This window comes from Miniopterus schreibersii, assembly GCF_964146895.1.
Source record: "Miniopterus schreibersii genome assembly, chromosome: 19".
Classification (NCBI taxonomy): Eukaryota; Metazoa; Chordata; class Mammalia; order Chiroptera; family Miniopteridae; genus Miniopterus; species Miniopterus schreibersii.
Window position 1 is genome coordinate 19,245,303 of NC_138119.1, and position 13,553 is coordinate 19,258,855.

Below are 13,553 nucleotides of genomic sequence, written 5' to 3' on the forward strand. Positions count from 1 at the left end.
TTTTTCTGGAAGTTAGTTAGATTAGCAAACACGTTTCTCCAAGGAGTCAATACTTGGAGAAGTCAGATTTTCCTCTCATTTTATTTCCATTGTACTTCTTTAGCACGTGTTGAATCCAGTTTAGGTGTTGGCCCAAATTGTATGGCAAACCTGTCTGGGTGTAACCATTTTATAGCCTGTTTGTATTTCATGTACACATTGTGTGCATATTAGACCAGCTCACAGTCACCTTCTTTCTGTTTCTTTGCTGTCATTATTACAGTGTTATGTTGATGATTATCTTTGTCACTTCTCTAGAAACCTTTGACGAACTTTGACCCACAAAGGAACTGTATTCATAGTCTGAATTATTACAATTTTATAGAAGAGAGAACTCTGTCACAAATTGTTAAATATCTCCAACATTCCAGATACTGATCCCAAAGACAAGCTAAGATTAGGTGGCCAAGGTGCTTAGTCTGGAGCCAGTCCTCCACCTTCTGTCCTGGACAACAAGTCTTGACTCATGGCAGACCATGATCATTTTCAGAGTGGATGTCCTAAATTAGCACTGAAAGCTATTGCTCGTAAATATTAGAGGGGAAAAGAAAAAACTACTTTTAGAGCCATTTTTTCTTACATGCCATTCTAATGTTGAATTAGATCATTATTCGGTGGTTCTATTTTTATCTCCTAGTGATTTGTCTTTAAGCAAAATCTCATGCTGTCAAATATTGAATTGAATAATTGCTGTATATATAACATTCTGTGCTGGTCCCTAAGAATGAAAAGGTGTGTGAGATAACATTTCTGCCTTTAGAAGATTCTTATGTAATTTGGAAGACAGATTATTGGTGACTATTCACAGTACATGTTATTATTGTGTTAGATTACATTGTGTGGCTTTTATTGATTTTTAATTTTTAAGAAACCCGTTTGTTTATGCAGCAAGTATTGAGGGACAACTATATGCCAGATACTGTTCTAGGCACTTAAGATACAACAGTGAAAAAATATACAAAGCTCTCTCCCTTTGTGAAACTTACATCCTATTGAGGAATGACAGACAGTAAGGAAGAGTAATAAGTGAAATACATACTGTGCTGGATGGAGATAAGTACAGAGGAAAAAATAAGCAGGGCGTGGAAATAGGAAGTATCAAGGAAGTGTAATTTTAGCTAAGCTGACCAAAGAAAACCTTGCCGTTGACATTTGAGTGAAGATCTGATAAAAGTATGGGAGTCAGGCATGTGGATACCTGGGGGTGAGGGTTTCCACCCAGGGAAATTTATGGAGAAATATGCTTGGAATGTCCCAGGAGCAGCACAGATGCCAAGGAGGCTGGAGTAGAAAGAACAAGGGGAGAGTAGTAAGAGATGACATCGTTGAGCAGATAATGAAGGTCTTGTAGGTCATCATGAGGGCATTTTGGCTTTTATTCTGTGAGACGGGGCTCCCCTGGCTTCTATGTTGAGAGTAGGGATCCAAGAATGGGAATTCAGAGACCAATTAGAATGCTTTGCCAACAGTCTAGACAAGAGAGGCTAGAACTCGGGCCATAATGGCAGTAGTAGAAAGGCTGAGAAGTGACTAGATTCTGAATATATTTGAAGGTGGAGCCAACAGAATTTGCTTGTTGGATTGGATGTGGGAAGTGAGAAACAGAAAAATAAATTTGGCTAGAGCAGCAAGAAGAATGAAGTTGTGTGTGTGTGTTTTTTTAAGATTTTTAAAATTGAATTTTAGAGAGAGGAAGGGAGAGAGAGAGAGAAACATCAATGTGAGATCAAAACATCAATTGGCTGCCTCATGCACACCCCTGCTGGGCATCGAGCCCATAATCAGGGCATCTGCGCTGACCGGGAGTTGAACCAGCAACCTTTACGTGCGGTGCACAGGACGATGCCCAGTCAACTGAGCCACACCGGCCAGGCTCTGGGAGAAGCAGGTTGGAAAGTGGGATTAACCAGGAGCTCAAGTTTGGACATGTTAAGTTTGAGGGTCTTATTAGACACCCAAGTGGAAATTTATGAGTGGAAATTAAGGGAGAGGTACAGACTGGGAATATAAATTGCAGGATTTTAGCAACTAGATGGTGTTTGAAGCCATGAGGTTGAATGAAATCACCAGGGAAATCTGTAGAAGAAGAAGAGAGAAGCCCAAGACTAAGCCCTGGTACAACATCTAGAGGTTAGGAAGACAAGCAAATACTAGCAAAGGATGGACCAGAGAAGAAGAAGGAAAATTCCAGAAACTTGTTTCCAAATAAGTAAGCCGAGTCAGCGTGTGTGGGGAAGCCCTCCTGTTTTTGTGTGGCTCTCACACTTTCCAAGCTCTGGATTCCCTATGTTCTTTTCCAGGAGAGGAACCCCAAGGAGGGCTAAATGGTTGAGGAATACACAAATACTACAATAAATATAGCACTTTACCTTGAAAAATATCCTGAAATGTACTTGTGGTAGTGGGCATCAGAGTAGTTTTTAAGTTTATTGTGAAGGGATGGAGGGAGGGTTTTTTGGAAATTGAATAGAACATTGTCATAGGAGACGTGTATGGGTGTGGCTCATAACAGCGAAGAGAGGTCACTGGTACAAGTGTGAGCTGTGTGCGTGTGCGTGTGTGTGAGCATTTTGTGTTTTCGTATGTGGCTTGGTTCAGCTGGGTGCAGTTTTGTTTGCTCACATAGTGTTTCTCACAGATGAAATCATGATAAAAAATTTATGTTTTTGCAGATTGTTCCCTGATACGTCAGTTGTGGTGGAACAGTTACATTTTCAAAGCAAGCACTAAAACAGAACTGACCTACTACCAACCTGATTCAATCAGGTTTGGCCATTAGAAAGAAGCAGCTTGCATTTACTAGCCAATTGAATTCCAAAATTACTTTTTAGCACATTCCTAAATTTCTTTCGGAACTTAGTTATTTGGAACACAGAGCTAGTGTGCATAAAATAAAAACTAGTATTAAGTTCTCAAGGTAACCTACTAAAGCCAGTTTTTCTTTTCCTCCTGTGAACTAGATTTAGATTAGCAGTGAGAGCATTTTTCTCTGTGAGGAAAGCGGTTCTCAGTTCTAAGTCAAGGCACCAGAGCACAGTTCCTCCTAACTGTGGGGGGAGTTTGCGTTCCTGATTTGCTCTGTAATCTTCCTCATCTCACCCTGGCATGGCAGAGATTCATTCACTTCTGTGAAAGCTGGTCAAGGCAGAGCTGCCCCTCTGGTTGTGCAAATTATGCCTTGCCCAACAGCTAGGGGTGCCCGTCAGTTATCTTCATTGATTTGTAGTTACTTCATAAAATTTCCAACAGATGGCAGCAAAGTGTCTTAAATAATAGATTCCTCTCTGATTCCTGTAAGTCACTTGTCAGGGTTACTGTTTGGTTGCTGCGAAGCCAGAGGGCCTGGGGAAGCAGAAACCATGAAGGAAGTCGACGCTTAACTGTGGACCAGCTACTTGCTAGGTTTATAAAGCTGTATCATATGTCTGAATATTTAAGTTAGTCTAACAAAGCTTTTTTAAATAAACAAATAAAATATGTTCTGTTCTCCAACCTTGACTATATGTTTATAACCACCTGGAAGGCCTGAAGAGAATTCCCAAATGTGGGCCCACCTCATGAGATGCCCGCAGACACGCCTGTGGGCAGCTGGCCTGTTTAGCCAGGCTCTGTGGGGGTCACGTCCTCTGAAATGGGGTGCCCAGGCGAGGAGCCCCTCTCGACCAGTCCCAAGTATTGATCTTTGTAAACCACTGGGGTGGTTGGAGAATTGGGTGGGAAGGGGAAATGAATGGCATAGACAATCAGGAATGGTTTTTAGATTTAGCCTGGACTTCCGGGGATAAAACTGGATTTAACATAAGCATCTAATTGTATTTATTCCAGAAACCCCACTTTAATTATGGTAAAGGAATTTTTTAAAAGATACGGTCCATCAAGGACAAGGAGAATGAGAAAGGAGAAAACCACCACAACATAATAATAATAAATTGAAAGCTGGAAAGCAAATGGAGTGTGGTAAATGACCTAGCTGACTTGAGAAAGCCAGCTCTTAATCTGGCTCTGAAGAAAGCCAAGAACCAACCTGAATTTTACCACAGAGTCTTCAAATAGCTCAGGAATCGATGGTATCAGGAACACATGGTGGTAGATCCCCAGGTCTTCTCTTCCCGTCCCACCCCCACCTCTACCCTAACACAAGACTGCAGGTTAGTTATCTGACAAAGAAAACCCCGGGGGTCTCGGATGGAGGCAGGCCGGGCAAAACCGAGAGAACAGCACCTGCTCCCACTCGGGAATGGGGTGAGCATCCGCACACTCGCTCAGCGAGGCTCCACCGTCTGCCCTCACCTGCCGGCCCCCTCCAGGCAGGAGATGAGAAGAACACCATTTGGGGTATTTCAGTAGCCCAAGAGGAAAGACCTAACAATACTGGCATTCCCCAGACTAGCAGACATCTGAAGAAAAACCAAAACAAACAAAAGAAGCTCAAAGGAACAGAGACAGACAAGGAATAGAAAACTTTAAAAAGAATCATCACTCTCCTCAAAGAGAGAAGCTATTACATATGTGAGACAAGAACTGAATGTTATACAAGGCCAGAGAGCTGCTGTGTGTTAAAAAAAAAAAAGTAACAAAACCCAGTATGGGTTCGAAGATGAAAGTGAAGAAATATTCTAGAAAGTAGAGGGGAAAATGACAAAATAATTAGAGTATCAGTTTAGAAAGTCCAATGTCAAAGCAGTGAGTTACAGAAAAAGAAAATCAAGGGGAGGAAATCATTAGCAAAATGATTCAGTAAAATTTCCCCCAAGTGAAGGATCGGCGTTTCCAGATTGAAAGGGCTTACTGAGCACCTGTGACAAGGCACTTTCAGGAAATTTCAGCTTGTCTCTGGTGACAAAGACAGTATTACAAACTTCCAAAGAAAGGAAAAACAGACTACAGGCTAAGGGTCAGAAATCAGAATGGCTTCAGTCTTCCCATCAGCAACTCAGAAGCTAGAAAACAATGAGGCATGCCCTCCAAATTCTGAAGGAAAATTAGTTCCTACTTAGACTTCTGTATGTGCTATAAGCCATTAACCACACATGAGGGTAAAATAAAGACATTTTCAGATGCGCAGGGTTTTCAGAAATTACCTCCTGCACATTGTTTCTCCTGAAGCTTTTTAACCTTTTATCTTGCAATCAAGTAAATGAGTTAATATTCTTAACGGCAATAATACTAATAATTATAACAAGGAAGAAGAGAGACACAGAAAGGGAAGAAGCAGCCTGCCTGTAGTGAAGGTACATTTCAGCTCTCCATGATGTATTTCAAAACCAGGGAAAGCGCTGAACTGAAGTCAGAGAGGGTTAACTGGGAGGGTATATTATACTGATGCCAGCCCGTGCCTTTCACATTACTAAGATGTACGCTTTAAAAATTAGCTGACTTTCTTCTCACTCTCCAGTCATTAATTTGTAGCACGATATTAAGTTGGCCATTAAAACAGCTTAGTTTTTATTTATCTGCAGTAATGCAGAGAAATCGAATCTGACTAAACAAAAGTTCTTGACATTTTTATGTTAGGTGATTATAATCTAGTAGATTATAAAAGTAACCCCTGTTGGATTTTTCAGGAATGTTAAAAGGTATTTTCTTCTTCTTGCCTCTTTGTTAACTAAAACTGAGCTGAAATAATGCTGGGGAACAAGTTTTCTGTGACTCATAAATGCCGTGCCTGTCACAATGTAACGTGGACTCAGGTGTTACTGTTTCTGGTACTGTTTCTCATTTTGCTTGGACAAATTTAAATCAACCCAATAAATAATGTGAGGTGTGACATTTTAGGAAGCATCCCGGGTCTGTATCTTATGACTTGACTTGTTGGTTTTTTCCCATTGCTACTTGCATAGTTTGGCAAATTCCTTTCTTCTCAAGTGCAGTCATAGTTCACCATCCTGTTGCGCAATGGAGGTAGAAACGCAGGGGTGGAGTTGTTTATAAAGCACCTTGAGATTTATTTTTTAGACTTGATCTCAGCCCTTGGCTGCCATAGAACCTTTCCCAAAAGGAAAAATATATGATTCAGATAGGTTGAGCAAAATTAGCTAAACATTACTTACTTTAGTTGTGTGTTCTCCCTCCCTCTGTTCCTGCTTGTCTGTCTCTCCCTCTCAACCAGGATTGGCTAAGCTTTTACCAAAGCCTTTTTAGTTTATATTTCAAACAGTAGGATTTATAAATCAGATTGGTGGAAAATCTAGTTGCCCTTGTATCCAAAACAGACTGGAGCTGCCTTCAGGGATGAAGTGTGTTTTGTTATGACCCTGTGGCAGCCACCTGCACTCCGATGTCTTCTCTATTTTGAATGAAACTTAAAAATGACCAAACTCTTTTAAAATTATAGTATTTTTATATATCTAAATTTAGTTGCTGTTATTAAGGGCCTCTTTAAATAGCTTTTTAAAGGCACACTGTATTCTAGTATCCATTTAAATTAGAAGGAGCATTCTTAAGGCTAGAAAGTCTTTTTAAATTAGAAACTAGATATCAGTAAACTATTAAAAGATCATGGAGACTGTAATTCATAACAACATGGTCTGTTGTTGCATCTGAAGGTATACTGGGCAGGAAGACAGCCTTGTTGATTCTTTTTTTTCCTTTTTTTTTCTTTTTTTTAATTTCGCTTTTATTTTTTTTATTTTTATTTTTTTTTATTTTTTAAATACATCTTTATTGATTTCAAAGAGAGGAAAGGAGAGGGAGAGCGAGAGATAGAAACATCAATGATGAGAGAGTCATTGATCGAGCCCGCAACCCGGGCATGTGCCCTGACCGGGAATCGAACCCCGATCACCTGGATCCCAGGTCAATGCTCAACCGCTGAGCCACGCCCGGCCAGGCAGCCTTGTTGATTCTTTAGCTAGGAAAATAGTATAAAAAATTCAGTAAGAGTATACAGTACGACCCTGACTGGTGGTTAGAGTGTCAGCCTGAGCACCAAAGGGCCATGGTTCAATTCCCAGTCAAGGGCACCTACCTGGGTTGCAGGCTCGATCCCCAGTCCTGGTCATGGCGTGTGGGGGAGGCAACCAATCGATATGTTTCTCTCACATTGATGTTTCTCTCTCCCCCCTTTCCACTCTCTCTAAAAATCAATAGAAAAAATATCCTCAGGTGAGTATTAAACAAAAGAGTATATAATACAAAATCCAATAGGAAGAACAAAATATATACCTGGTATTGTTGATCGATGGTGGCCTCCAAAAAGATGTCACTTCCTAATCTCCAGAACCTGTGAATGTGACCTTATTTGGAAAAAGAGTCTTTGCAGAAGTAACTAAATTAAAGATCTTAAGGTGAGACCATCCTGGATTATCTAGATGGGTCCTAAATCCAATGCCAAGTGTTTTTATAAGAGATCGAGAAGGCAAGACACAAACACAGAGGAGAAGGCCTTGTGAAGCAGAAGCAGAGATTAGAGTTATGCAGACACAGGCCAAAGAATGCCCAAAGCTAGAAGAAACAAGGATTCTCTCCTGCTGCCTTTGGAGGAAATGCAGTTCTGCCTACACCTTAATTTTGGACTTCTGGCCTCCAGAAAACTGGGAGAGATAAATTTCTGTTGTTTTTAAGCCACTCAATTTGTCATAATTTGCTACAGCATCCCTAGAAAACTAATATACTTGGTTATTTTTTCTAATAAATTCAGTTTATGCTTAAGTAATTAGTATGCTGTACAGAGTTTGTCCCGGCAGTGGTCCTGTGAGACAGGTGCAGTTATTATCCTTATTTTGTAGGTAGAATACTGATGCCAAGTAATTACCAGAACCAGAATTCAAACCCAGGGCTGTATGACTTCAATCCACTTTATTACGGTGCTTCCCCATCACTTTGTGCAAGCCGCAGTCACTGACGGCCAATTTCTGGTTTAAGAAAGACTTAAAATACTAATAGGCAGCTGTGAGACCTCACCTCCCTTCTTGTCTCGCCCTAGCTAAATTTTGTTCCTGGTTCAGAGTCCTGCAGAGTGACTGACTTAGCAAATTACCTTGCTTTATGGAGTCAATCCTGTCATTCATCACTTTTTTTTTTTTAATTCCTATTATGTGCCTGCGACACACTGTCCTGGCCTATGTGAACAAAGTTTTCCCAAAACCAGAGGCAGCACAGACAAAACCCCTGCCTTCATGGAGCTGACACTCTGGGAGGAGCAGACTGACACAAGGTAGCAGCTTTGCAGCATGTCACATGGTGACTGATGCAGTGGGGAAGAATGGGGCAGGGGCAAGGAGCTGGGCAACACTGTGCCGGAGACAGGGGCGAAGGAATATTGTTTTGTATGAGATGGTCCTGGAAAGTCTCACTGGTTAAGGAATGTCTGGTGAAGACCTGAAAGAAAGTTTCCCATTGTTGCAGGTTGTGAGTTTCCAGTTTAAAAGGGTATTTTAGTGCTCATCACAGTGAATGAAGGCAGACAGACCCACATCAGGGCACGTCTTTGGGCAATTTCAGAACGTCTGTGATGAGGAGAGCCTCCTAAAATTTTTCAAGGATTTAAGGAGTAAAAAATATTCCATAGAGGATTTGCATAAGAGTGGCATCTGAATTTTTGACAATAATAGTAGAAGCCGAGACCATGGAGCAGTCACCTTAAAGTTCCATGTGGACATGATTTCTAAACTGAAACTGTTTTCCTAGCTAAAGTGCCTGCCAAGACTAGAAGGGGCAGAGTGAGAACAAGATGACAACAAAGGGAGTCCCCAGATTATCCGTGGAGGGAAGTCACAGAATGACAGCTGTGTAGCTGGCTGAGAGAGCATCCAGTCCAAATGGGTAAGAGGATGGACGACTTTTAGGGTGTTCCCAGCCTAATCTCAGCATTTCTAAATTGTGCTCTTATACCACTAGGTTTTATTTAGAAATGCTGAGATAAATACATACACACAAAAAAAAGTTAAAAGGAGGAAGGCCTTTAGTGGGGTTGGTTATGGGACTGCTATTTTTTTATTAGTTTATTTGTTTTTAAGTATGGTCGATTTTTTTTTTTTCACAGTGTACATATATTGATAAGTAATGTGTGATTTAAGGAAACAGCCTTCTGAATGTGTAAAATCAGCATGATAGTTACTACAAGGTTGTGAAAATAAGATATTAAAATTAAGATCCCCAGCAAAGTGCTGGCACATTGTAGCTGCTCATTAAATGTTAGTTTCTCTCTCTCTGCCAGTTTTACAGAGAGATACCTGTAAGAAAATATATCTTGCATTCCAAACAATCAGTGAATGAACACAGTTAAAAACCCATCTAATTTTTAATTAGGGTACTGCAATTTCAGACTTTAAGCACTAATTATTCATAGTTTAATAGATTATGACAAACATTCTCATGAGGCCAGATTTGGCGGGAGAACAACTCTTTACATTTTTAAAAAAAAGAAAAATCCGAGATAGTAAAAATGTAGTCAAAAAAGAAGTGCACACCAAAAAATTAATGTGATGAAATTCGATACCCGTTCTTCTAACCACTTTGGATGTACTTCTTACTGTCACTACAACATGACAGCCTATCTCCAGCAATATTTAGATCAGCATCTATTATACATCCAATAAATCTTGGTTGACTAAGTTGCCTTAAGTTATCAGAGTCCTTTGTGGCTGGCAAAGCATAAATGTTGTTGAATGCTAAAGTGAAGACACCAATTTATTACAGATCCACTGTGTGACAGCATGATCATCAGGTGGCTAGTAAGCCCTGCGCAAAGCTTTTCTCAGAATTGTTTGATTGGCTAAGTTCAAAAGATTGGGCAAATACTGGCCCATATGAGGAACATAAGTGATGCGTTACTTTGTTTTAATGTTGCTGCTTGGAATGAATACCCAGGATTCTGCAAGCCACTGTCCTGCATACCTACCGAGAAGGTATTTCACAAAGCATTCCTTTGGCTCCTCTCCTGTGGTAATCTGTAGTGTCAGCGTCTTCTTATAAAGGCATCTGTCATTATAGTGCAGGGCATGTAGTGTCTTATTTCAGATGTTCTCTGTGGATGGAACAGAAGACTGAATGGTGCTCTTGGTAAGAGGAATACTTTTTGACAAAGTTGCAGGCTTTTTCACATGATTGTTGCAGTAGGATGTCCTCTGGACCATGCAGTCAAAATGTTCAAAGTGTCCCCTGGTAAAAGAATGAAGCATTTCTATCAAGGGAAGGAAAAGAAGATTTCAGAGAATCTGAAGAGGTAATAGCTTGTTAGTCCTGGTAAATCTAGAAATCATAAAGATATTTATAGCAAAGATGTAAGCTTTAGGGAAAGAATGCCATGTCAAGGCAGAGATGAAATATAAAAATTGTTCTCATTTTCTTTTTCCCCCCCTCCTTATTACAGAGTACCATTTTTATTTTATTTTACTCAACAAACGCTTATATAGTGGTTTGTACCAGATACTATTCTAAGCACTTTGCAAATATTTACTCTCTTAGCCCTGTGAGCTAGATACTGTTATTATCCTCATTCAGTTGTTTTGAATTATTTAATGAAATGGAGGCATTGCTCTTCTAAGACCTTGCAAATAGTAAATGGCACAGCCAGTATTTGAACCTGGTAATCTGGCCCTAAAGTCGCCACTTTGCTCCTGTACTTGCTAATAGGACCTTACAGTGGTGAGCAAAAGAGGCAGAGCCCTGTACTCCTGGGTCCTGTGACACTGTCCATGGTTATATCCCTCTGCCTTTACAAAAATAAATTCACTAGCAGAGTTGTCTGTCTTACTGTTATTTAATGTAAAATAAAAGTGTAGTCATCTCTTTGAAAATATAAAAAGAATAATAGATAGGGGGGTTTTTTGTCGTTGTTGCTGTTGGCAGTCATAGGGAAAACTGATGAATGAAATTCTGTTTACTGAAAATGCAATTTCAGGCATTATTTAGAGAACTTCTTTACAAAGAACATGTTTGGCACTTAACACTCAGTCAATATTGAGTCCAAATAAACGTTGAATAAAAATGCACAATATTTTTCAGCGTTCCCCAATTCATCATATTTTTAATTCCATGTTTATGTGCATGGGTGGATGTAGAATTTAAAATGTGCATCATAAAGTTTTAGGAAATTTTTAATGTTTCATAGGCAACAATTTTAATTATGCAATAATTGATGGTACAGGATAAAAAATGGTCAGTCAGTAGCCATCAAATTTTACAAATTCATGTATAAATGTGTCTAAGGACAAAATGATATTCTTAAAATTAGTGTTGTGGCCTGACTCTCTCTTGCCAGTGAGATAGAAACCATTGTATTTATTTCCTGACTTGAGGAAAGGGATTCCTTCAACTCCTATACCCAGATATCCCTGTTCTTATTTCTCTAGATGGCCTCCTGAGAGATCTAGGAGTGGGAGTAGGAGTCTGCCCTTAGTCATCAATGACTGTTTCCTTAGCAAGTTCATTAATCTCTTTTTTCTCTCAATTTTGTCACCCATGAAATATCCGTTAAATATTAGACTTCCCCAAAGGACAGCTATTTTTCACTTATTTTTATTTCCTACGAAATTGACATTTTAAGATTAGCATGTTAAATGCATTCGTTTTAAATTAGTTCAAATAGCCAAGCCATTTACTAATTTTACTATATCCTGGGCAGATTTATATGTTAATAGTAACCACTACTGAAAGTACGTTTAGGGATACTATGTCACATAATCATAATTCTTGAATATGTTGAAAATGAAATTCTTTGTTTTTTAATGGAATTACATTGCTACTCTCACTAAAACAGATCTCTTATGGAGAATTTTCAGGTTTTTCACTAGTAGTGATATTTCTTGTCCTTAGCTTCAGCAGTAATAAATTTAGATGTCCTGTTTTATTGCCAAGAGAAAAGATGTTATCCCTTGTGAGAACAGAAAAATTTGGCTTGTTTTCAAAGCAAATGGTGACTCAGTCCTTGAATGCAGTATTTATTTGTGTTGCCGAACCACACTGTGTTTTCTTTGTAGGATCGTTGTGTCGGAATTGATCATGAATTGATCATGTGCCTTGTCCCATAATTCTGTGCCTTTTTTACCACTGCTTTGGCCTTTTCTGGGAGAATATCTAATTCATTTCTCATGACAGAACTTTTTTTGGTACCTGTAATAGTTTTTTTACTGTACATGCCGAAATTTAGAAGGAAGTTTTAACCTCTTGAAAGTTATTTTTCATATTTACTGAGATATTCTAGAACTAAAAATGATGATTTATGGAGTTGCTCTTTTCATGTCCACAGTGTTTTAAATTTGGCTTTAACAGATTGGAAGATCCTTTATCTCTTCTTTAAAAAAAAAAAAAAATCTCATGTCATACATAGGAACTTTCAAAACTAACCCTTCTCAAAACATAGGTGGAAAGGTATTTTGAAATGTAGTATTGGAAATGAAAATGTAATAAGACTAGTATTATAAAATGGAACAGGATTGCCCTCTTGGAGCCTTGAATATAATTTTTAAAAGGGTCTTATTTTTATGGCTCAGAAGCAATGGGTAGAAGTACCACAGATTAAATTTCCCCTTGCTTAAGAACTTAAATTTTCCTTTGGGGAATGGATTTTCTATTTTAAAAAAATCAGTAACATCATTTTAGCAATTTTTTAAAAATGTGCTGTTTTGTGTGTTTTTTTAAATTTCAGAGAGAGGAAGGGAGAGAGAAACATCGCTGAGAGCCCGGCCGGCTTGGCTTAGCTCTTGAGCATCAACCTGGGATCCAGGAGATAGGGGTTCAGTTCCCAGTCAGGGCAGATGCCTGGGTTTCGGGCTTGATCTCCAGTAGGGGGCGTGCAGGAGGCAGCCGATCAATGACTCATCATTGATGTTTCTATCTCTCCCTCACCCTCCCTCTCTCTGAAATCAATGAAAAAAATATATTTTTTAAAAAAAGAATGAAAGCTCATACTTGAGATAATTATATACATGAACTTTTCCTGTCATTTGAGAAAAGACTGCTGTTATTCTGTTTCCTCATCAGAACACATGTTGTTCAGTAGCATAGTTTGAGAACTGCTGCACCACAGTGTATTCATCAAATGTACAGTGTCCCTGTGTGGGGAGAGCTGGGGAGCCCCTGTCTTGTGCAGCAGACAGCGCTGTGGAAGGCTATTTCCAATCGCTCTGACTTCCTTTTATTGAGCTGAAATCTCTCTTGTATCTTAGACTCACTGTTCTTAGATCTAACCCTTAGATAGAATTATGGAAATCATGACCTATTTCTTAGAATTATTCTGAGGATTAGCAAGTAAAAATAATTTCTGTGTGCTTTGCACTATTTTAAGGTCGATTATAAATGACAGTTGATAAGGCTTTGTATTACCTTTGGTGAGAAAGGATAGGGTTGTTGATGTTTTGTTTATCTAAGTCAGGGTGGGAATCTGGTCTGTCAGTCTTCATAGTCAGACCCTTAGTTTGTTCCTTTCCGTACAACTTTTGTTTATGCCTTTCTCTCTCTGTGATTCTTATTAGAGTAGCAGTAGCAATAGGGTTTAAAGGAGTAGTTCATCTGAAGTAGAAATAGGAAACCACAAGTAAAGGCAGAGGAAAAGGCAAAGTTAGAGCATTGTG

The 13,553-nt window shown here is 39.2% G+C and overlaps 1 protein-coding gene across 4 annotated transcripts in view; it reads left to right on the top strand.

The window, feature by feature from the left end:
* RASAL2 (RAS protein activator like 2) overlaps positions 1-13,553 on the top strand; it is a 212,721-nt gene that overhangs the window by 114,617 nt on the left and 84,551 nt on the right. The gene's annotated exons all lie outside the window — the stretch shown is intronic.